Genomic DNA, 22,102 nt, shown 5'->3' with positions numbered 1-22,102 from the left:
GTTCCCCCAAAAGGTAAGAAATTCAACCAACCATCTGCCAATCTCTAAATATTCTGATGCTTCCAAGCATGCAGGCCCGGTGGTCTTTCATGCCCTGGAGGACACCAGGGAGGCTGAGCAACTCCTCAGGGTAACTACAACAGAGAAGGAAGAGATAAGGGCTCAAGATACACCTTTGATTGCAAGAACAGAAACCTACTCAAAACAAGTTCAAGTAAGAGGGTGATGGCTATATAATCTCATGGACACCGAGAAAAGCGGAGCAATCGAGCCTCAAAGAGGATGGGGACCAGCAGCAGCTTTGGGAGGTAGGGGGAAGGGGGTAGTGAGGTGGTTGGGAAAGGAAAGGCAGGGCTGTGTGCAAGGTGAGAGGCCCCTAGAAGAGGATGGGCATGTGGGTGCTTAGTCCATTTAATACAGGAAGACAGAAAGAAAAAGAATAGAAGCTGGGGAATAAAATAATAGGAACCAAAACAAAAAGGAAGATACGCATTAACCGAGGAGTGAAGAAATGTCATCAACAATGCTTCAGGCAGCAGTCAGCACCTCCCTGGCACTAAAGGTCGGCCTGTCCCCTTCAATCAACTAAAACTTGGACTCTGCCTACCTTTCAAGCCCCTTCACAAATATGCATGTACCCACAGTTAAGACTTTCCCCAATTTGCTACTTGGAGAGACACTGCTTTGGGAAACATCCCCAGTGTTCACTTTCTTGCTGCAAGTAATAATAAACCCTTCCTTCTAGGTGTGGAGTCAAGATCAGCTGTCCCTAATGTAGAACCAGCCTTTTCAGTACTACAAATATACTACAAAGACCTCATTTATCCAAGCTGGTCATTCTGATTTACATGGTTTATATTCTGATTTTTATGGACTAATTTTAAAGAAAGTTGTATTCATGGAAAGAATCAGACAATAGCCAGGACATAGAAGCAACCTAAATGTCTGTTGATGGATGGATGGATGGTGGGTGGATGAATATGTGGTACATATATATAATGGAATACTACTCAGCCATAAAAAGAAACAAAATTGGCTCATCTGTAGTGATGTGTCTGTCACACAGAGTAAAGTCAGATAATGAAAAACATATGGTGTATTAATGCTTCATATATAGAATCTAGAAAAATGACACAGATGAACGTATTAGCAGGGCAGGAATAGAGACGCAGTCATAGAGAACGGACTTGTGAACACAGGGTGGGAGGGGAAGGTGGGAGGAACAGAGAGTAACAATGACATTTATACACTCCCATGTGTAAAGTAGCTAGCCAGTGGGAAGCTGCTGGATAGCACAGGGAGCTCAGCTCACTGCTCTGTGATGATCTAGAGGGGTGGGGTGGGGTGGGGTGGGATGCGGGGGGTGGGAGGAGAAGACTGCAAGTACAGAAATGGAAACTGCATTTGAAATTGAGACCAGCAACTTAACCTTTGTGTGTGTAGAAAGTGTTAGTTGCTCAGCTGTGTCTGACTGTTTTCAACCCCATGAATTATAGCCTGCCAGGCTCCATGGGATTCTCCAGGCCAGAATACTGGAGTTGCCATTCCCTTCTCCAGGGGATCTTCTCGACCCAAGGGTTTAACTTGGGTCTCCCACATTGCAGGCAGATCCTTTATGATCTGAGCCATCGGAGAAGCCTGGTTATTGCTATATTAAAACCTTATAGGAAACGCAAACCAAAAAACTACAAGAGATACACACACAAAAGGAAAAGCGGCTGAAACACAACAGTAAAGATGGTCATTAAACCACAAGAGAACAGAACAAAAGAGGAAGGAAAGAAATAAGACCTACAAAAACAAACCCAAAGCAATGAAGAAAATGTCAACAGGAACGTATATATCAGTAAATGTAAATAGATTAAAGCTTCCAACCAAAAAATGCAGATTGGCTGAATGAATACAAAAATAAGACCCCATATATATGCTGTCTATAAGGGACCCAATTCAGGTTAGGGACACATACAGACTGAAAGTGGAATAGAAAAAGGTATTCCGTGCAAATGGAAACTGAAAGAAAGCTGGAATAGCAATCCTCATATCAGACAAAATAGACTAAAACAAAGACTGTTACAAGAGACAAGGAAGGACACTGCATAATCAATGGATCAGTCCAAGCAGAAGATATAACAATTACAAATATATATGCACCCGATAAAGGAGTACCTCAAATGCTAACCAAAGCAACATTTGGTTAAGCCAAATGCTAACATCTTAAAAGGGGAAATGGACAGTAACACAATAATAGTGGGAGACTTTAACACCTTACTTCCACCAATGGACAGATCATCTGGACAGAAAATTAATAAGGAAACACAAGCCTTAGTTGACAGATTAGACCAGACAGACTTAATTGATGTTGATAAAAGATTCCATCTGAAAGCAGCAGAATACACTTTTCTTCTCAAGTACATGTGAAACATTCTCCAGGATCATGTCTTGGGGCACAAATCAAGCCTCAGTAAGTTAAAGAAAATTGAAATCATATCAAGCATCTTTTCTGACCACAATGCTATGAGATTAGAAATCAATCACAGGGGGGAAGAAAAAAATACAAAACATGGAGGCTTCTCTGGTGGTTCATATGGTAAAGAATCGGCCTACAGTGTAGAAGACCTGGGTTCAATCCCTGGGTCAGGAAGATCCCCTGGAGAATTCCATGGACAGAGGAGCCTAGTGGGCTATAGTCCATGGGGTCACAAAGAGTAGGACATGACTGAGTGACTAACACTTTCACTTTTCATGGAGACTAAACAATATGTTACTAAACGATCAATGGATCACTGAAGATAACAAAAAGGAAATTAAAAAAAATACCTAGAGACAAGTGACAACAAAAACATGACAATCCAAAACCTCTGGGACACAGCAAAAGCAGCTCTAAGAGGGAAGCTTATAGCAATACAACCTTATATTGGGAAAAAAGAAAAATCTCAAACAGTCTAGCTTTATACCTAAGCAGCTATAGAAAGACAAACAAAACCCAAAATTAGCAGAAAGAAAGAAATCGTAAAGATCAAAGCAGAAGTAAATGAAAGAGATGAAGAAAACAATAGATAAGATCAAAGAAACTAAAAGCTGATTCTTTGAAAACACAAAATTGATAAATCTTTATCCAGACTCATCAAGAATCAAAGGGAGAGGACTCAAATCCATAAAATTAGAAAAGAAAAAGAAGTTACAATTGACACCAGAGATACAAAAGATCATAAGAGACTACTTCAAGCAAGTATATGCCATAAAATGGACAACCTAGAAGAAATGTACAAATTCTTAGAAAGGTAGAACCTTCCAAAACTGAACCAGGAGGAAATGGAAAATAAAAACAGGCCAATCACAAGTACTGAAGTTGAATCTATGATTTAAAAACTTCCAGCAAACAAAAATCCAGTACCAGATAGCTTCACAGGGGAATTCTATCAAACATTTAGAGTTAATACCTATCCTTCTGAAACTCTTCCAAAAAACTGCAGAGGCAAGAATACTCCCCAAGTTCATTCTACAAGGCCACCATCATCCTGGTACCAAAACCAAAGATATCACAAAAAAAGAAAATTACAGGCAAATATCACTGATGAACATAGACACAAAGCTCCTTAACAAAAGACTAGCAAACAGAAGCCAACAATACATTAAAAGCATCATACATCATGATCCAGTGGAATTTATCCCAGGGATGCAATGATTCTTCAGTGTAATAAATCAATCAATTTGATACACCACAGTAACAAACTGAAGAATAAAAACCATATGATCATCTCAACAGATGCAGAAAAATCTTTAGACAAAATTCAACACCCATTTATGGTAAAAACTCTATAGAAAGTGGGTGTAGAGGGAACCTATAAGGTTCAACACAATAAGGGCCATATCCAACAAATCCACAGCAAACATCATTCTCAGCAGTGAAAACTTGAAAGCATTTCCTCTAAGGTCAGGAACAGACAAGGATGTCTACTCTCACTATTTTTATTCAACATAGTTTTGGAAGTTCTAGCCATCCATGGCAATCCAAGAAGAAAAATAAATCAAAGGAATCTAAGTTGGAAAAGAAGTAAAACTGTCACTGTTTGCAGATGACATGATACTATGTGCAGAAAATCCTAAAGATGCCACCAGAAAACTACTAGAGCTCATCAACAGATATGGTGAAGTTGCGGCATACAAAATCAATACACAGAAAGCTCTTGCATTTCTATAACAATGAAAGATCAGAAAGAGAAATTAAGGAAACAATCCCATTTTCCATCACATCAAAAAGAATAAAATACCTAGGAATAAACCTATAAGATATTGATGAAAGAAACCAAAGATGATACAAACTGAGAGATATACCATGCTCTTAGATGGGAAGAATCAATATGGTGAAAATAACAATACTGCCCAAAACAATGTACAGATTCAGTGCAATCCCTATCAAAAAATATCAGTGGCATTTGTTTTACAGAATGGATGCCATAAACAAGACAAAAAGATAGCCCACAAAATGGGAGAAAATATTTGCAAATGAAGTGACTGACAAGGGATTAATCTCCAAAATATATAAATAGCTCATGCAGCTCAATTAAAAAAAAAAAAAGAAGAAAGAAAATGGGTGGGGGACTTCCCTGATGGTTCAGTGGTTAAGAATCCACCTTGCAGTGAAGTGGACTTGGGTTCCAACCCTGGTCTGGGAACTAAGACCCTATATGCCTTGGGGCAACTAAGCTCATGCGCCACAATTAGAAAGTCCGTGTACCACAACAAAGATCTCATGTGCCACAACTAAGACCTGATGTAGTCAAATAAATATTTTTTTAATTCATTAAAAAATGGGCAAATCATCTAAATAGATATTTCTCCAGAAAAGACATGCTGCTGCTGCTGCTGCTGCTGCTGCTGCTGCTAAGTCACTTCAGTCGTGTCTGACTCTGTGCGACCCCATAGACGGCAGCCCACTAGGCTCCCCCATCCCTGGGGTTCTCCAGGCAAGAACACTGGAGTGGGTTGCCATTTCCTTCTCCAATGCATGAAGGTGAAAAGTGAAAGTGAAGTCGCTCAGTCATGTCAGACTCTTAGCGACCCCATGGACTGCAGCCTACCAGGCTCCTCCGTCCATGGGATTTTCCAGGCAAGAGTATGGATGGCCAAAAAGCACATGAAAAGATGTTCATCAAGACTAATTATTAGAGAAATGCAAAACAAAAGTACAATGAGGTATCACCACATAGCACTCAGAATAACTCTCATCAAAAAGTCTACAAACAACAAATTCAAGAGTGTGGAAAAGGAACCCTTCTACATTGTTGTTGGGAATGTAAACAGGTACAGCCACTATGAAGAGCAGTATAAAGATTCCTTAAAAAACTAAAAATAGAGCTACTATATGATCCAGCAATCCCACTCCTGGGCATACATCCAGAGAAAACCATAATTTGAAAAGATACATGCACTCCATTGTGATTGTAGCACTGTTCACCATAGCCAAGACTTGGACGGAGGAGCCTGGTAGGTTACAGTCCATGGAGTTGCGAAGAGTTGGATACGACTGAGCAACTTCACTTTCACTTTTCACTTTCATACACTGGAGAAGGAAATGGCAACCCACGCCAGTGTTCTTGCCTAGCGAATCCCAGGGACGGCGGAGCCTGGTGGGCTGCCGTCTGTGGGGTCGCACAGAGTTGGACACAACTGAAGAAACTTAGCAGCAGCAGAAAAATGGTACAAATGAACATATTTACAAAACTGAAATAGAATCACGAGTGTAGAAAACAAACTTATGGTTACCAGGGCAGGGGGTAAGAGAGTAGAAAATAAACTGGGAGATTGGGATTGATATATACATACTACTATATATAAAATAGATATCTAAAAGAACTTACTGTATAGCACAAGGAACTCTACTCAATACTCTGTAACGACCTACATGGGAAAAGAATCTTAAAGAGTGAATATATGTATATGTATGACTGGTGTACTTTGTGGTACACCAGAAACAACACAACATTGAAAATCAACTCTACTCCAGTGAAAAAATTTTTTAAAAAGAAGACAAGACTATTATCTGCTTCAACACAGTTTCTTTAAACCTCTTCCAGCTCCCTGATCAGAGCCTTTGTCCACCCCTCATCTGTTACTCCTCCCAATCTTTCTATCTAATTCTTACCCATGCTTTCCTGCTACTCATTTCATAACCATACTCTGTTGTCCCATCACATGTGATCTCTTTGTAATCTCCGCAGCCTTTGTGTATTCCAGTGTGATGGAAGTTATCACTGGAGGTTCGGTGATGCCTTTAAGATATCCTGAGTTAACTGACGCCTTGAACATGCCCCAGGGAAGACCCTGAATACCAAAAATCTTCCTGATCTGCTTGGCACCCTCACCTCTTTTGCTACACAGACACTTACTCTGCTCTCATTTCTGGTTTCATTTGGGACTTGACATTTCTGATTCCAACCATAAGAGTTCTCCATGCTTTTTGATCAGACTGGAGAGAGAGTGTGTGCAGGCACAGACGTACCAAAGAGGAAACAGTAACTCTGATGATCCTGCCTTCCTTCCTTCTTTTGCCTTCCTGTCCTCAGCTGCCTCTGAAACATCCAGGTATGAGACTGCTACATACTACTCAGGTGTTAAGGGGCTCACACGGCTCCATCAGCGCTGTCCCTGGAGAGAGGCTTGGCCAAGGTCAGGCTGAGCCTGGTGCCTGTGGAGATGCTTTGAGGTTGACCGTACAGGAGGGTGTATCCTGCTGGAAAGCCTGTCCCTGGAGATTTGGGTCCTGCAGCCCCTGCCTTCATTTCCTCTGCCCTGATTCTGATGGTGACGAGGGATCAAAGGTACTGCTGGCGTCACTGCTTGCCGATTACCCAAGAGTCCTCACAAGACACCTCTGGCCCGCAGCCCAAGTTCCATGAGGGTAGTAATAAACTCTCACTGCTTTGGAAGCATAGCACTCAGTACTGATCCTGGCCAAAAGCAGCTGATTCTTATCAGAGGCTGAGGGACTAGTTTTACTAGAGTTCCCATGCCCAAACTTGAAAAGCAAGTTCTGCTGCCCCTTTACTTCATTCACTTGGGGTTCCATCCTAGTCTTTAAGAAAAGGCCAAACGCTCTAGCTCTCTAACGACTCTTGAGATCACCATGTGGCCCAGTGACCACTGGCTGCAGGTCACTGAAGCTGACCAACTGTGCTGGTGTGCCTGGGACTGAGGGGTCACCTGGGACTTTGGCGTATTTGATGCTAAAAGTGGGAAAGTCCCAAGTAACCCAGGACAAGTTGATCAGTTTTTCAGAACTCTTGCTGTCAGAACCCTCGTGTGTGCACAGGATAGAGTGTTTCCCTGGAGACTTGGATGGGGAAGGAGCAAGGAGGAACAGGAATTTTCATCATCACCACGTAACTGGACTGTAGTCTAAGTCTTGTCAAAAAGGGATGTTGATGGTTATTTGTAGGTTGAGGACTGTATCACTGGTCCAGAATTGGGCCATGGCCCTGGAACACCCGAACATTCCTCCCCTCCACCATCCACGCCTTCCTGCAAGGTCACCAGGGAACCTCTACTCACTGAGGACAAAGTGCAGCAAAAGGATACTTACTCTGACACTTTGGCCCCAATCCTTACTGCCAAACTCCAGTGAGTTGGCCAAAATCATTCATAGAGCTGAATCAGAAGCAAAGCACATATCCAGTCCTGAAGGTCAAACCACGCCAATGTGAGGAAAAGCCATGCCAGCAAAGTGCCCTTTGAGCAGAGACAAAGAAGGCAGGGGTATATGGGCAAGAGTATTTGCCCCAATGGCCAAAGTCAGGTGGGTCTCCTAGCCAGGGCACGGGGAATGTCCGTTGAGCCTGAAACCCAGACCCCTCTTACCTCTCAACCCCTTGCAAGCACTGCCATCCAAACTTAGACAGTGGCTGGGTCTTCAGGCCATGTCTTATTTTCCTGGAATCCTCACATGCAAAGGATACAAAGAGACTCTGCATGTGCTCTGGGACCTTTAGCTATTTTAAAAGTTCTATGTCTATAGCCCATTAAAATGCCCTGATTTGACCAATTTATTGAGCTTGCCTCCTTTGGGGGGAGCCAAGTTTCCTTCGCTTTGGAAACCATTACTGTGTAAGTATAAGTATGTAAGTATTCACAGTACTGGTGGTTAAGAGTCCCAAACTTTGGTGTTTTTAAAGGTATCTGTTATATGGAAAAAGAATCTAAATTTTAAAAAATGAGTATGTATATGTATAACTGATTCACTTTGCTATACACCTGAAACTAATACAACATTGTAAACCAACCATATTCCAACTAAAAATAATTTTTAAAAAGATATCTTTGATTCAAACAATAAATGTTAGAGAGATATGGAGAGAAGGGAACCCTCCCACCCTGTTGGTGAGAATGTAAACTGGTACAGCCACTATGGAGAACAGTACAGAGGTTCCTTAAAAAACTAAAAATAGAGCTACCATATGACCCTGCAGTCCGACTCCTAGGTATTTATATATGGAGAAAAACATGATCCAAAAGGATACATGCAGCCCAGTGTTCACTGCAGCGGTGTTTACAATAGCCGAGATATGGAAGCAACCTAAGTCCATTAACAGTGGAATGGATGAAGACGTGGTACACATATCCAGTGGGATATTATTCAGCCACTAAAAAGAATGAAATAATGCCATTTGCAGCAATATGGATGGACCTAGAGATTGTTATACTGAGTGAAGTAAGTCAGACAGAGAAGGAGAAATATGGTATAACATCCTTTCTATGTGGCATCTAAAAAGAAATGATACAAATGAACTTACAAAACAGAAAGCGACTCACAGGCTTAGAGAAGGAACTTACAGTTGCCAGGGGGAATGATGTGAGGGAGGGATAATTAGAGGGTTTGGGATGGACATGTAAACACTGAGATTTAAAATGGGTAGCCAACAAGGACCTACTGTACAGAACAGGGGACTCTGCTCAATGTTATGTGGCAGCCTAGATGGGAAGGAAGTCTGGGGGAGAATGGATGCATGTATATGTATGGCTGAGTCCCCATCGCTGTTCACCGGAAACTATTACAACATTCTTAATCGGCTATACCCCCATACAAAGTAAAAAGTTTAAAAAATAAATATCTGTGATTGACTTAAGGTGAAACTTCAGCTTCTCAGTTTCCTCACCTATAAACTTGACAGAACTAAATTTGGGGCATTAAGATTTCTTCTGACTTTATGACTCATCTCTTTCTCTTCCTCCCTCTTCTTCTTTCTTCTCTCTCTCTCTCGCTTTCCCTCCCTCTTTCTTCTCTCTCTCTCTCTCTTACATACACACACATTTTGCTTTATTTCTGGATATTAACTCCAAATGTCATACCAAACTATATTAGAGCCTGAGGCAAAAAGGAAAAATCAGTAGAACTTGTCCTCTATTTAAATATTGATATTTTGTTCATGGGGTTTTGGCATTAATTTTAATGCACTATTTAAAGTCTTGACTTAGCTGGATTTTTGGTGCCCCCTTAAATGATGTGCCCAAGGCAAGCACCTCACTTGCCTTGCCCTACTTCCAATCCTGTTAGCTCCTCTTTCCCTCTGGGTGATGAGGGAAGGGAGACTCCACAGATGGGCAGAAAGAAGAGACTAATGTGATTCAATCTATGAAGTTAGCCAGGGCCAGCTGTAGTGGTTATTTTATTATCGGCAACCCACTCTGCTGGCTCAGACAGTAAAGAATCTGCTTGCCAAAGCAAGAGACGCAGATTTGATCCATTGGTCAGGAAGATCCCCTGGAGAAGGGAATGATGACCCACTCCAGTATTTTTGCCTGGAAAATCCCATGGACAGAGGAGCCTGGTGGGCTACAGTCCATGTGATCACAGAGCCAGACACGACTGAGTGACCAACACTTTCACTTTTTCACTTTTAACCCACCTATAATTTCTAGTTTTTTTAGTTTCCCCAAACTAACAATTCTTTGTGTATGGGGACCCTCATATCTTTTTTTTTTCCAGTCTTGATCTTTACACATCAAATGCCCAGCACAGTTAAGCACTGAATTATTAGAACAAAGTGACAAGACACACAATGAATTCTAGATTTCATACTCACCCTTCTCTTGACCTTCCAGAAGACACCTATCTGTCATTTAAATTATTTTTAAGTTCAGATAATAAAAACACAAGCAGCTAGAAAACCAGAAAGGTAAAACTGGCTTTGGTGCAATGTTATCAGACAACAAGGAAGAAATCTGGGGTTTGTTCCTTGCTGTTTTCTTCTTCTAGAGTCAAGATGAGCAGAAGGGGACTTCCCTGGTGGTCCAGTGGCTAAGACTCCATGCTCCTAACGCAGGGAACTCAGGTTTGATCCCTGGTCAGGGAACTGGATCCCACATGCTGCAACTAAAGATTCTGCATGCCTCAACAACAACAAAAAAATCTTGCAACCCACAATGAAGATGGAAGATCTTGCATGCCACAACTAAGACCCAGCGCACCCAAAGAAATAAACTTTTAAGTATTTTCTTTTTAAGAGGAGCTGAGGGAGGTAAGATGCAGGCAAACAAGCTTCATGGAGCCAACAGGATTCCCAAAGTCTGAGGAAGGTCACCATTCTTTGACCTAACAAACTGAAGGATGCATATTACCCACTGGCTTGGGACAGGATTTGCAGGAAAACCTTCTGAGTCCATTCATCTGATCTTGGGATGGAGCATAAAGGACTTAGTATTGAAATGGGATCCGAGGTGGGAGGGAGGGGGTAGATGTGTAATTACAGCTGATTCACTTTGTTTTACAGCAGAAACTAACACATTGTAAAGGAATTATACAATTTTTTAAATAAAAAAAAAAAAACAGGATCTGTGAAAAGTCTGCATTAGAGGACATTTCAAAGGAATTTTACTTCTTTCAATTAAATGCATAAATAAAAACTAATAGTATAATAGGGCTTCTCTGGGGGCTTAGCTGATAAAGAATTCACCTGCAATGCAGGAGGCCTGGGTTTGATCCCTGGGTTGGGAAGATCTCCTGGAGAAGGGAATGGCTACCCACTCCAATGTTCTGGCCTGGAGAACTCCATGAACTGTATGGTCCATGGGGGTCACAGAGTTGTACACGACTGAGCAACTCTCACTTTCTTTCAATAGGTATAACAACGGATTCATGCTGAAGTCCTAGTAAGCCTTGATCTATCGTGATAGAAGGCTCTGAACTGAATTCTCTGCTTGTTTGACCACTAACTGTGTGCCCTTGAGCAAACTGCTTGCCTTCTCTGTTTTCATTTCTTTATCTGTAAAAAAGGATGTTGGACTAAATGGCTGCTAAGATCCCTTCCACCTCTGACGTTATATAGGAGAGGACACTATTCAAGGGCTGAAAGCAAGTTTGTTTATTAAATACTTCCTCCCACTGTCTTTCTGCCCTGTTGGCCTTGTTCACATCAGAAGTGTCAATTTCTTTTTTTTTTTTTTTTTAGTATTTATTTATTTGGCTGCACTGGGTCTTAGTTGCTGCATATAGGATCTAGTTCCCTGGCCAGGAATCGAACTCTAGCCCCCTGCATTGGGAATTCAGAGTCTTAGCCTCTGTACCACCAGCAAGGAAGTCCCAGGAGTGTCAAATTGTTAATTAATAGGTTTCCAAACATGAAAAATACAAAGTTTTACTGTACATTTGGTTTGATTTTTTTTTATGGTTTTCTGTACATTTGGAAAGAATGAAGGTTTACCTTTTAAAGCAGAAAAATAGAGCTTGCTTAGGAGTCTAACAACTCATCCCCCCCCCCCCCCAAATGAAATGGAAGATCCTGAAAATCTGGGACTTTGTGCAAAGAAAGAACAAGAATCGTGTTGGTTTTTTTTTTTTTTTTTAAGATTCTCCTTCCATTTGCAACATCTTTATGCTTCCTTTATGGATTTCTCCATCTTTTGCAACTCTACAATGAGCTATTTTAAGAGTCTGTTTTCCTTCTCTACAGTAATACTGTTCAGATAGGCAATTTAATTGTCATCATACTTTTTCTTAGTCTTTCAAGACCTTTCATTACGGTGAAATAATTTTAGGTGCACCAAGCACAAATCCATTAAATACTTTCCTTATTTCACTAATGAACTATTGTGGGTGGTAAAAATTAATTTCATTCCACCCGTGATACTCACATATCTGTTAAATTTTTATAGCTGAGAAATGAAGGTTGCAACTAACTGAAGGCAAATGAGAGTCTCCTCTTAAAATGTTAAGTCTGTTGTTTCATTTATGCCAAGATGTATCTGAAGCAAAAAAAATCTATAAAAATACTTCACGAAATGAAAACGGCTCAACAGTTCCAATCTCAGGGTTGCTGCTGCAGAAGTTTTTATAGGCTGGATATGCTTAGGAATTAGAAGGCCCCTGTGTTCATGCACTGGAAGAAAATCGAGCAGATGTGTTTAAGCCTGTCCCAGTGGGCAAATCATTTGCAGGCTTGCACGGCACCAACACTGTCAAGGTCCTGGATTGAATTGCCACTTAGCTCAGCCAATGTGGCTCAAGTCCACAGCTCAGGCTGTGGTGCTAACACCTCCCATTTCACACCTCCACCCAGGGGAGGTCACAAATGAGAAGGGTAGGGATGTGGACAGAGTCAGTCAAACCCTTCCCTGCTGCAGGGAAAGGAACTCCACACTCAGGGCCTACTGACAGAGGGCCAGAGAAGGCACTCTGACAGGCAAGGGACAACACCTCGTAACAGTGACGGGTCAGACCCATGAACTCTGGTTGGAAGGCGCACTGAAAAGGGAAACAGAGACCTCCCTGACAGTCCAGTGGTTAAGACTTCACCTTCCCAGGCAGGGGGTGCAGGTTCAGTCCCATATAAGGCTGAAATCCCATATGCTTCATGGCCAAAAACCAAAGCATAAAACAAACACTGTAACAATTCAGTTGTTGTTTAGTTGCTAAGTTGGGTCAGATTCTTTGGCTACCCAGTGGACTAATAGCCCAACAGGTTCCTCCGTCCATGAGATTTCCCAGGCAAGAATACTGGAGTGGGTTGCCATTTCCTTCGCCAGGGGATCTTCCCAACCCAGGGATCGAACCCACATCTCTTGCATTGGTGGGTGGATTCTTTAACACTGAGCCACCAGGGAAGTCCCGTAACAAATTCAATGAAGATGTTAAAAATGATTCACATCAGAACAAAAGAAAGAAAAGTAAAACAGAAATCGTCCTATCACACTGATGACAATAATGCTTTCATTGGTACATGGTGGGTGGGGTGGGGAATAAGAAAGTGTCTTTAGAGAAATAGCGCAACAGCCAGAGTTCTCTTTAGGGAGACAGGACAAGTGTCACACGGCAAGAAAGGCCCAAGAACTGTCCCTGAAGATATATACTTCCAGAACCACCCATGGCCTTGACAGAGGTGCAATTGGGACTGACTAGTCAGTGCTTCCTTCCTTACAGTGTCTTCCCGAACCCACGCTGATTTACTTGAGGTCAGCACCTTAGGTGGAAGGAGCAGCGTGTGGGTTTTTCTTTAGTCACATTTAATTCCAGTTTCTGCCTTCAAATATGTGCAAAGTGTTCCAGAGGGCTCCAGGAGCTTGGTGCTTGAACTCCTGCTTCTCCTTTTTCCTTCATCTCTTATTCTGGACTCCTTTCTCACTTCTCTCCACCTTTCTTTCTAAAACCCAAATGGTTGATTGATGAGACGAAATGATCACTGATAAGAAAACAGCCTAAGACAAAAATCCCCCAAGTCATGTCCTATGGCCCCGGTGTCATTACTCAGGAGAGTCTGATGTTCATCCCGCTGCTGAGTTTAGGGCTTAACCATGTAACCAGGAAGATCAGTGATGACTTTAAAGAAAAAAAAAAAAAAGAAGAAGAAAATGGCCATAAGGCGGCAGTGGTCATATTTTTTCTATCTAAAGAAACCATTACTTTGTTGTACTTCCATTTATCCACTCACACACACACAACCTGATACCTTTATTATTTTTAACTCTATGAAATGGCAACGAGCCACGTTAGCCTGCAGAGAATTATCAGTGGAGTCCGCTTTTAAAAAGAATGAAGGAAAAAAAAAAGGTTTCTCTCCTCAAGTGACAGTAAATTGGATAAAGCTATTTTTAGATGAAATACATCTAACTAATGTCCAGATGTGATTCTACCACATGAAGAGAAAAACAAATCTATCTAAAGCACTGAGCTGTACTTGAAAACATTCTGTAAAGATTTCTGGTAATAACGATTTATCATGGAAAGGTTTAGACATGTGGTACTGACCAGCAGCCTCTGCAGCGGTTCCCTTGGGAACAACATCTGCACACGTGGCTTCAACATGTAGACAATCCCAAGGTTTACATTCCTGATTTAATTGTTACTGACTCTCTGGGCTCACAACTCGTTGGCAGTATATCTCCACGTGAGCAGAGGGAATAAGGGGAGAACACACGAGTCAGGATTTCTGTGCTCAGCCAGTGGGGTCCTAGGATGGCTGACGTCATGAGAGATCATGTACTTGTTCAAAGGATGCTGCTTCTGCTCCGGACAGTTTTGGAAGTCCTACTCATTCACTCAGCAAATATTATTGAAGCACCTGCAGTCTTCCAAGCTGAGCATAAAGTGATGAGCAGAACAAACACAGTCCCTGTCCTCACAGTTAGAGTCCAGCGGAATATCTTTTGGAGCCCAGATTGCAAATTATGAGAGAAAAATAAAATCTTGTTACTTTGGTGACCCAAAGAGCAGTCCCAGTCTTTGCTGTGGTGCATGAACTTGAATAATGTCTGGCCATTTGAAACATCAATCCCTGAAATATAGTCACTGAAGATATTTAAAAATAACATGACACGGGCTTTAAGAGAAGAGTTACAAAGAAATCGCTGGGCAGCGGTGTCATCACTGGAATAAAGCGATGGCCTCCTACAGCGAGGAAATGGGGAGAGGCTGTGGCAGGGAACAAGGGCAAGTTGGGCAAGGGATAAAATCCCTGGCAGCACAGTGGTTAAGACTCTGTGCTCTCAACGTAGAGGGCCCAGGTTCAATCCCTGGTGATGTCACATGCTCCAACTAAGAGTTTGTGTGTCGCAACTAAGGAACTCACCTGTTGCAACTAAGACACAGTACAGCCAAATAAATATACCTTAAAAAAATATATCTGGATAGAGGAGGGAGGGGGATAAAAGCATTAAATGAAGGCAGCTTCAGAGTTGAGCCAAGATAGTCAGAAAGCCATGGTCAAGGTGTAATGGACTCCATCAAAGAACTGGATGTGGGGATTTCCCTGGTGGTCCAGTGGTCAAGAAGCTGCCTGCCAATACAGAGGGTGTGGGTTCAGTCCTTAGGAAGATCCTGCGTGCTGAAGGGCAATTAAGCCCATGTGCTGCAACTCCTGAGCCCACACACCCTGCATACAGCCTGTGCTCCGCAACGAGAGAAGCCACTGCAGTGAGAAGCCCAAGCTCCGAAACTAGATAGTAGCCCTGGCGCGTCACAGCTAGTGAAAGCCTGTGCACAGCAGCAAAGCCCCAGCACAGTCAAAAATGAATGAATAAATAAAGACAGAAAAAATTTTAAAACCTGGATGGGGAAGCACAGGAGCTAGGTTTACAATGTGGGCACCAAAGTCCAGGGCAGTAAAAGAGTTAAGTGTTGTGTGTGTTTTTTTTTTTTTCCAGATTAAAGATGGATTTGCATGTAGCCCTCTAAACTCTCCTACTCAAAGGCTCTTACAAATATCCCAGTCTCTGCAGAGAAATTTAGCCGCAACCTGGGGTGTGCCTTGTAGGCATGAAATTGAGCTGATCGAACTGATGAAGATATCAGGCTTGCAACATCGGTTTCACTCACATTACCCTCAACAGCTCAACTAACCAGGACAGGCCAGGGCTGGCTTCCTTTCCCTCCTTAAGAGCCACCCTCATCGGGATAATCTTTTAAGCCTAGCAGATCAGAAATATTCTTATCTTGTGCTTCTTGGCACCACAGGCGATGCTGCTTCCCTATAGGGACTCTGATAGAGTTGACCTCCACCCCAATACCCTGATTTACCCTGGTGGTTTTATTTTTTATTGGCGTATAATTGTTGTACAATGTTGTGTCAGTTTCTGCTGTACAACAAAGTGAATCAGCTATAAATATACATATATCCCCTCCCTCCCACTCCCCCATCCCACCCCTCTAGATCATCACAGAGCACTAAGCTGAGCTCCCTGTGTTACACAGCAGCTTCCCACTAGCTATCTATTTTACACGTGGGGGGTGTATGTGTGGGGTGTGTGGGTGTGTGTGTGTGTGTGTGTGTGGGTGTGGGTGTGTGGGTGTGTTAGTGGTTCTCTCCTAATTCATCCCACCCTCCCCTTTCCCCACTGTGTCCACAGGTTCCCTCTCTGTCTGCATCTCTATTCCTGCCCTACAAATAGGTACATCTATACCATTTTTTTCTAGATTCTCATAACACCGGTGGTTTTAAAATATACCTCAAATATACATCTATGGGATGGCCTGGTGGGTGGGACCAGAGTTCCCTACTTGGGTAGATACAGAGCTTTTCTTTTAAAAATCAGTTTTCTAAACTGGTCTCCATGCAAGATTTTGTTAGATAAAACAAAATAATTCAGAGGAGGTTCTAGTATATATTTTTATAGAAAACAAGGTGGGATGCTTGAAATAGCTGTTCTAGACCAAGAGTCAGCAGTCATTTCAACCATATGTGGATAAACCGGGCTAGACCGTGGGGTAAGCAGATTCCTTTTGTGGTCTGTTAAGCCCCAGGCATGGACAAAAAAGAAAATAATAGGAAATCAATAAAAGAAGAGGGATGTCAGAGAAAGAAAAGGATTAATTTCTATAATAGTGGTTTGGAGGCCTCTCTTCCCAGAAAATGTACACTTATACACATTCACATAATACACTGCAAACCATCCATAGGGCTCTGTCAACCATGAAGACCCTCATTTAGGGACCCAGGTTGAAAGCACCCATGGGAGGACTCCCTCACAGCAACAACCTTAGGTTACCCTATCAGTTACACAGGGTGCCTGCTGTGAAGCCAATATTCTGGAATTCTCATTTTTATTTAATGCAACTCTGATCTTTCCTAGTTATACTCGCATGGATGTTGCTATGAATCACAGTGTTGCTCAGTCACTAAGTCACATCTAACTCTTTGTAACTCCATGGACTGCAGCATGCTAGGCTTCCCTGTCCTTCACCATCCCCCAGAGTTTGCTCAAATTTGTGTCCATTGAGTTGGTGATGCCATCCAACTATCTCATCCTCTGTCTCCCACTTCTCCTTCCCTCAATCTTTCCCAGCATCAGGGTCTTTTCCAATGAGTTGGCTCTTTGCATCAGGTGGCCAAAACATTGGAGCTTCAGCATCAGTCCTTCCAGTGAATATTCAGAGTTGATTTCCTTTAGGATTCACTGGTTTGATGAACCACAGTGAACCACACTCAAAGTTTTGGACATAGGCTTTCAAATGTTTTGCTTAGAATTCATCTAATTTAATAGGCTTTATCAGCTACTCTCCAATCCATATCTTTAGATCTCTAATCTGAAGAAATAACGTAATTGTCAGATTCAAGTAAAGTCTACCACTTGCCAAAGGTGTTTCAACACTTGTTGTATTAATAGCTCCCCTTGGAAGCACAAACAATTGAGGCTTTTGCTGGAGACATCTAATATTATTTGGTTATTTTAATAGCACTAGCCTCCTGGTATCATCAGTAAGCCTCTCATACTCCCTTAGGCCTTGATGGTTGTTGATACTGACACTTTTAATCAACCTCTATTTAAAACCTTAAGATCAGGACTTCCCTGGTGATCCAGTAGCTAAGACTCTGCATTCCCAATGCAGGGGACCCAGGTCTGATCCCTGGTCAGGAACTATACCCCACATGCCACAGCCAAGGGTTTGCATGCCACACTGAGACCCGGTGCAGCCAAACAAATGTTTAAGTACAGTTAAAAAAAAAAATAACCTTAAGACCAAGTAATTGTGCCCAAGTCATTACCCTGTTATGCTTGATCCTTACTCAGAATAATCATTGCCTTTCAGGCCATCCATCCTCTCTTGCACTAACAGAGTAGGGTTTAATTCCAGCACAGACTTTCCCTTCTGAGTTCTGGCCTCACATATCCAGTGATTATATGTACCAGAGACACCTAAACTCAATACGCCTAAACCTAGACTCTTCTTTCCTCCAGATCTACTCTTCACCTGTCTACCTGCAGGCACCACCACATAGACTATGCTTAAGACAAAGTTGTGTCTTGCGTCCAGTAAGTGATAAGGTCTTCATGAGTCTGCCTCCCTCATAGCCAGGCACTTTTGTTCATGTCTCCATCTACCTTCTGGATTACTGCAGCAACCTCAGTGGATTTTCAGCCCCTCTCCCTTCAATCTGTTGCCAATAACCTTTTGAAATTACAAATCTGGTCTTAGAACCATTACCACTTAAAATCCTCCAACAGGGACTGCCCTGGTGGTCCAGGGGCTAAGACTTCACGCTTCCAATGCAAGGGGTCCAGGTTCCATCCCTAATCAGGGAACTAGATCCCACATGCTGGAACTAAGAGATCCCACACGTGACAACTAAGACCCAGCGCAGCCAAAAAAAACCCTTCGATATCTGTCCCTTGCCCTCAAAATACAAATCAGACTCCTTGGCATAGAATTTAAGGCTCTTCCTAAGCTGTCCCTGTGTCTCCCCCAACGCCCCCAGGCCAGCGCTTGGGCCTGGTAAACCACATGCTATCCCTCTGGATGATGGCCTTTCCCTCTTGAGCACACTTTTCCCTTGCTTCACACCTATGCGTTCTTCAAAAGTATATGAAATGTTGACATGGGCACTATTTTGGTGTTGGATGCACATTTTATGATTTCTAATCCTTCCAATGATCCCCTGAGACCTGCAGAATTTGGTGAAAGGCTTGCAGCTAATGAGTAGCTAAATAGGAACTCAGATCAGGCCTGCTTGATTCCAGTGCCTACAATCTTTCCAGGAAGCCAAGATGCCCCACTTCAGAACAGCACTCAGATGTTGCAGGGGCCTCCCCTGCCTCTCCTCTGGCCTGGCTCTTACAGCACCCCACCAGGGCTTTCCTCTAACTGCCTCCAAAATACACAGGGAAGTGTTGCTCAGTCACTGTCCTATGTTGTGAGCTTCTAGTGGGCAAACAGTGGGCCTTTTAATTAAAACAGGGACTTCCCTGATGGTCCAGTGGTTAAGACTCTGCACTCCCATTGAAGGGGCCACAGGTTTGATCCCTGGGCAGGGAATTAAGATCCCACATGCCATGGGATCACCCAATAAACAAATAAATAAAGTTATTTTTTTAAAAAAGGAAAGAAAAGGGACTTACCTGGTGGCCCAGTGGCTAAGATGCCCCCCAGTGCCGGAGGCCTGGGTTTGATCGCTGGTCATGAAGCTAGATCCCACATGCCACAACTAAGATTCCACATGCTGCAACCTAAACAAACACACACACACGCTAAACAAGATCCTGCATGCCACAGTGAAGATCTGCAGCTAAGAGCTGGAGCAGCCAGATAAATATCTTTAAAAAAAAAAAAAGAACACCTGATCACAAAGCTAAAATTTAACTAATATATTGAACTATGAATAGACCCCATGCCCCACATCCAGTCCAGCTACTTAGAAGTAACCAATGTTCACTTCCTTCTTGTATAACCTTCCAGAAATGTTCATGACTATGGAAATATATATACAAATATGTTTTCCCCCAACAGATGGCCTCAAACTGTACATACTTTTCTGCAATTTGCTTTTTTCCTAAAAACTACATTTTAGACATTTTTCTACATCAGCATGTGCAGCTCTACATCTTTTTTTACAGAAATAAATCCATGTATACTATTTTCACAACTCGTATAAAGGAAGAATAAAACTCACTGCTTAAAGGTTATAAAGTCAGTGTGGGAAAAAAAAAAGTCTAGCCATGTGCTGTTTACAAGAGAAATACCTAAAACATGATGCAGAAGGCCTGAAAGTCGAGGGATTCTCTCCTACACTGTTGGTAGGAATGTAAATTGCTGCAGACACTATGACGAGCAGTATGGAGATTCCTTAAAAAAACTAAAAACAGAGCTACCATATGACCCTACAATCCCATTCCTGGGCATATATCCAGAGAAAACCATAATTGACAGAGACACACGCACCCCAATGTTCACTGCAGCACTGTTTGCAAAAGCCAAGACATGGAGCAGCCTAAAGTCCACTGACAGATTAATGGATAAAGAAGATATAGCGCACACACACACACACACACACACACACACACACACACACACACACACAAAGGAATATTACTCAGCCACAGAAAAAGAATGAAATATTGCCACCTGCGGCAACATGGATGGACCCAGAGATAATCGTACTAAAGGAAGTAAGTCAGATGAGAAAGACAAATATCATATCCTATTGCTTATATGTGGAATCTAAAAAAAAAAGATGCAAATTAACTTGTATATAAAACAAAAGTGAGGGCAGGAGGAGAAGGGGATGACAGAGGATGAGATGGTTGGATGGCATCACGGACTCAATGGACATGGGTTTGGGTGGACTCCGGGAGTTGGTGATGGACAGGGAGGCCTGGCGTGCTGCAGTTCATGGGGTCGCAAAGAGTTGGATATGATTGAGCAAATGAACTGAACTGAAAACAAAAATAGACCCAAAGACATAGAAAACAAATTTATGGTTACCAAAGGGGAAAGATGGGGAGGGATAAATTAGGCATTTGAGATTAGCATATATCACACTACTATATTTAAAACAGATAACCAACAAGGACCTACTATATAGCACAGGGAACTATAATCAATATTTCATAATAACTTATAAGAGAAAAGAATCTGAAAAAGAATATATGTGTGCGTATAACTGTATACCTGAAACTAACACAATATTGTAAATCAACTGTATTTCAATAGGAAAAACACCAAAAGGTGGAAAAGAGACAAAAAAAGACAAAACAACAAACTGTTCTTGAGAGTTGTTTAAAAAAAAGTCAAGGGATTCATTAAATAAGAATACATGAATCTGTCTGTGTGTGTCTATTTAAATAAATAAATGGAGGAGAAGCGAAATTTCTGCCTTACAGAAGAAAACTAACCTGTAAGTATGGATCAAATGATGAACGGAGAAAACTGCCACTTGGCAACCATCAGAGTAATAACTGATGCAAGCAAGAATCATTGGTTTTTACTAAAGGGCAGACACTTGAGAAGGAGAAGGCAGTGGCACCCCACTCCAGTACTCTTGCCTGGAGAATCCCATGGACAGAGGAGCCTGGTAGGCTTCAGCCCATGGGGTTGCAAAGAGTCGGACACGACTGAGCAACGTCGCTTTCACTTTTCACTTTCACACATTGGAGAAGGAAATGGCAACCCACTCCAGTGTTCTTGCCTGGAGAATCCCAGGGACGGGAGAGCCTGGTGGGCTGCCGTCTGTGGGGTCACACAGAGTCAGACACCACTGAAGTGACTTAACAGGAGCAGCAGCAGCAGACGCTTGAGAAATCACAGCTTAATCGCAATTGTCTCAAAATCTCTCTCCAAAAGAGAGAGGGAATTTACAAATTACAAAAGGAAAAATAAGAACTTTCTAATGAAAATTCTTGAATCACCACCCTAACCGGGTGATGTAAATTAGCAACACAGTTAACGTGCTAATCATCTGATATCAGGTACTAAGAAGGACACAGCATTACTTCTGGGGTATTTCTGTCCAAATGCATAATGTGAATATCGTTGCGATATTCACAAACCCAGCTCCGAAGACATCCTGGAACAGTAACAGATCCTTCAAAAAAGTCAAGTTCATGAGAGACAATGAAAGCACTGAGGAAGCATTTCAGATTTAGAGTAGCTAAAGAGATGTGACAACAGAATGCAATCTGTGATTCAGGACTTTCTTTTGCTATAAAGGACAAGGATTTGTCTTAACAGGGATAAATCCCAATGGTCTTCCAAGATTACAAATCTGATCTTATAGCCACCTCTACTTGACTTCTTCCAATAGAGGCCCTTTGCCTTCAAGATAGAAACCAAATCTGTTAGCATGATATTCATTGCTCTTTGTAAGATGTCCCATTTGTAAATTCTTCAGTATGTATCTCTAAG

General features: G+C 42.2%; 1 long non-coding RNA gene across 1 annotated transcript in view; it reads right to left on the bottom strand.

Moving 5' to 3' along the window:
* Positions 1-22,102, bottom strand: part of LOC121820635 (uncharacterized) — a 129,048-nt gene that overhangs the window by 10,345 nt on the left and 96,601 nt on the right. The window contains exons 9-10 of the long non-coding RNA XR_009595609.1: positions 19,321-19,428; positions 32-134 (exon numbers count right to left, since the gene is read on the bottom strand). This is a non-coding gene — a long non-coding RNA (uncharacterized LOC121820635). The remainder of the gene's footprint in view (positions 1-31; positions 135-19,320; positions 19,429-22,102) is intronic.

This window comes from Ovis aries, chromosome 11, assembly GCF_016772045.2.
Source record: "Ovis aries strain OAR_USU_Benz2616 breed Rambouillet chromosome 11, ARS-UI_Ramb_v3.0, whole genome shotgun sequence".
Lineage (NCBI taxonomy): Eukaryota > Metazoa > Chordata > Mammalia > Artiodactyla > Bovidae > Ovis > Ovis aries.
The sequence above is the reverse complement of the archived record's forward strand: the minus strand, read 5'-3'. Positions and strand labels throughout refer to the sequence as shown.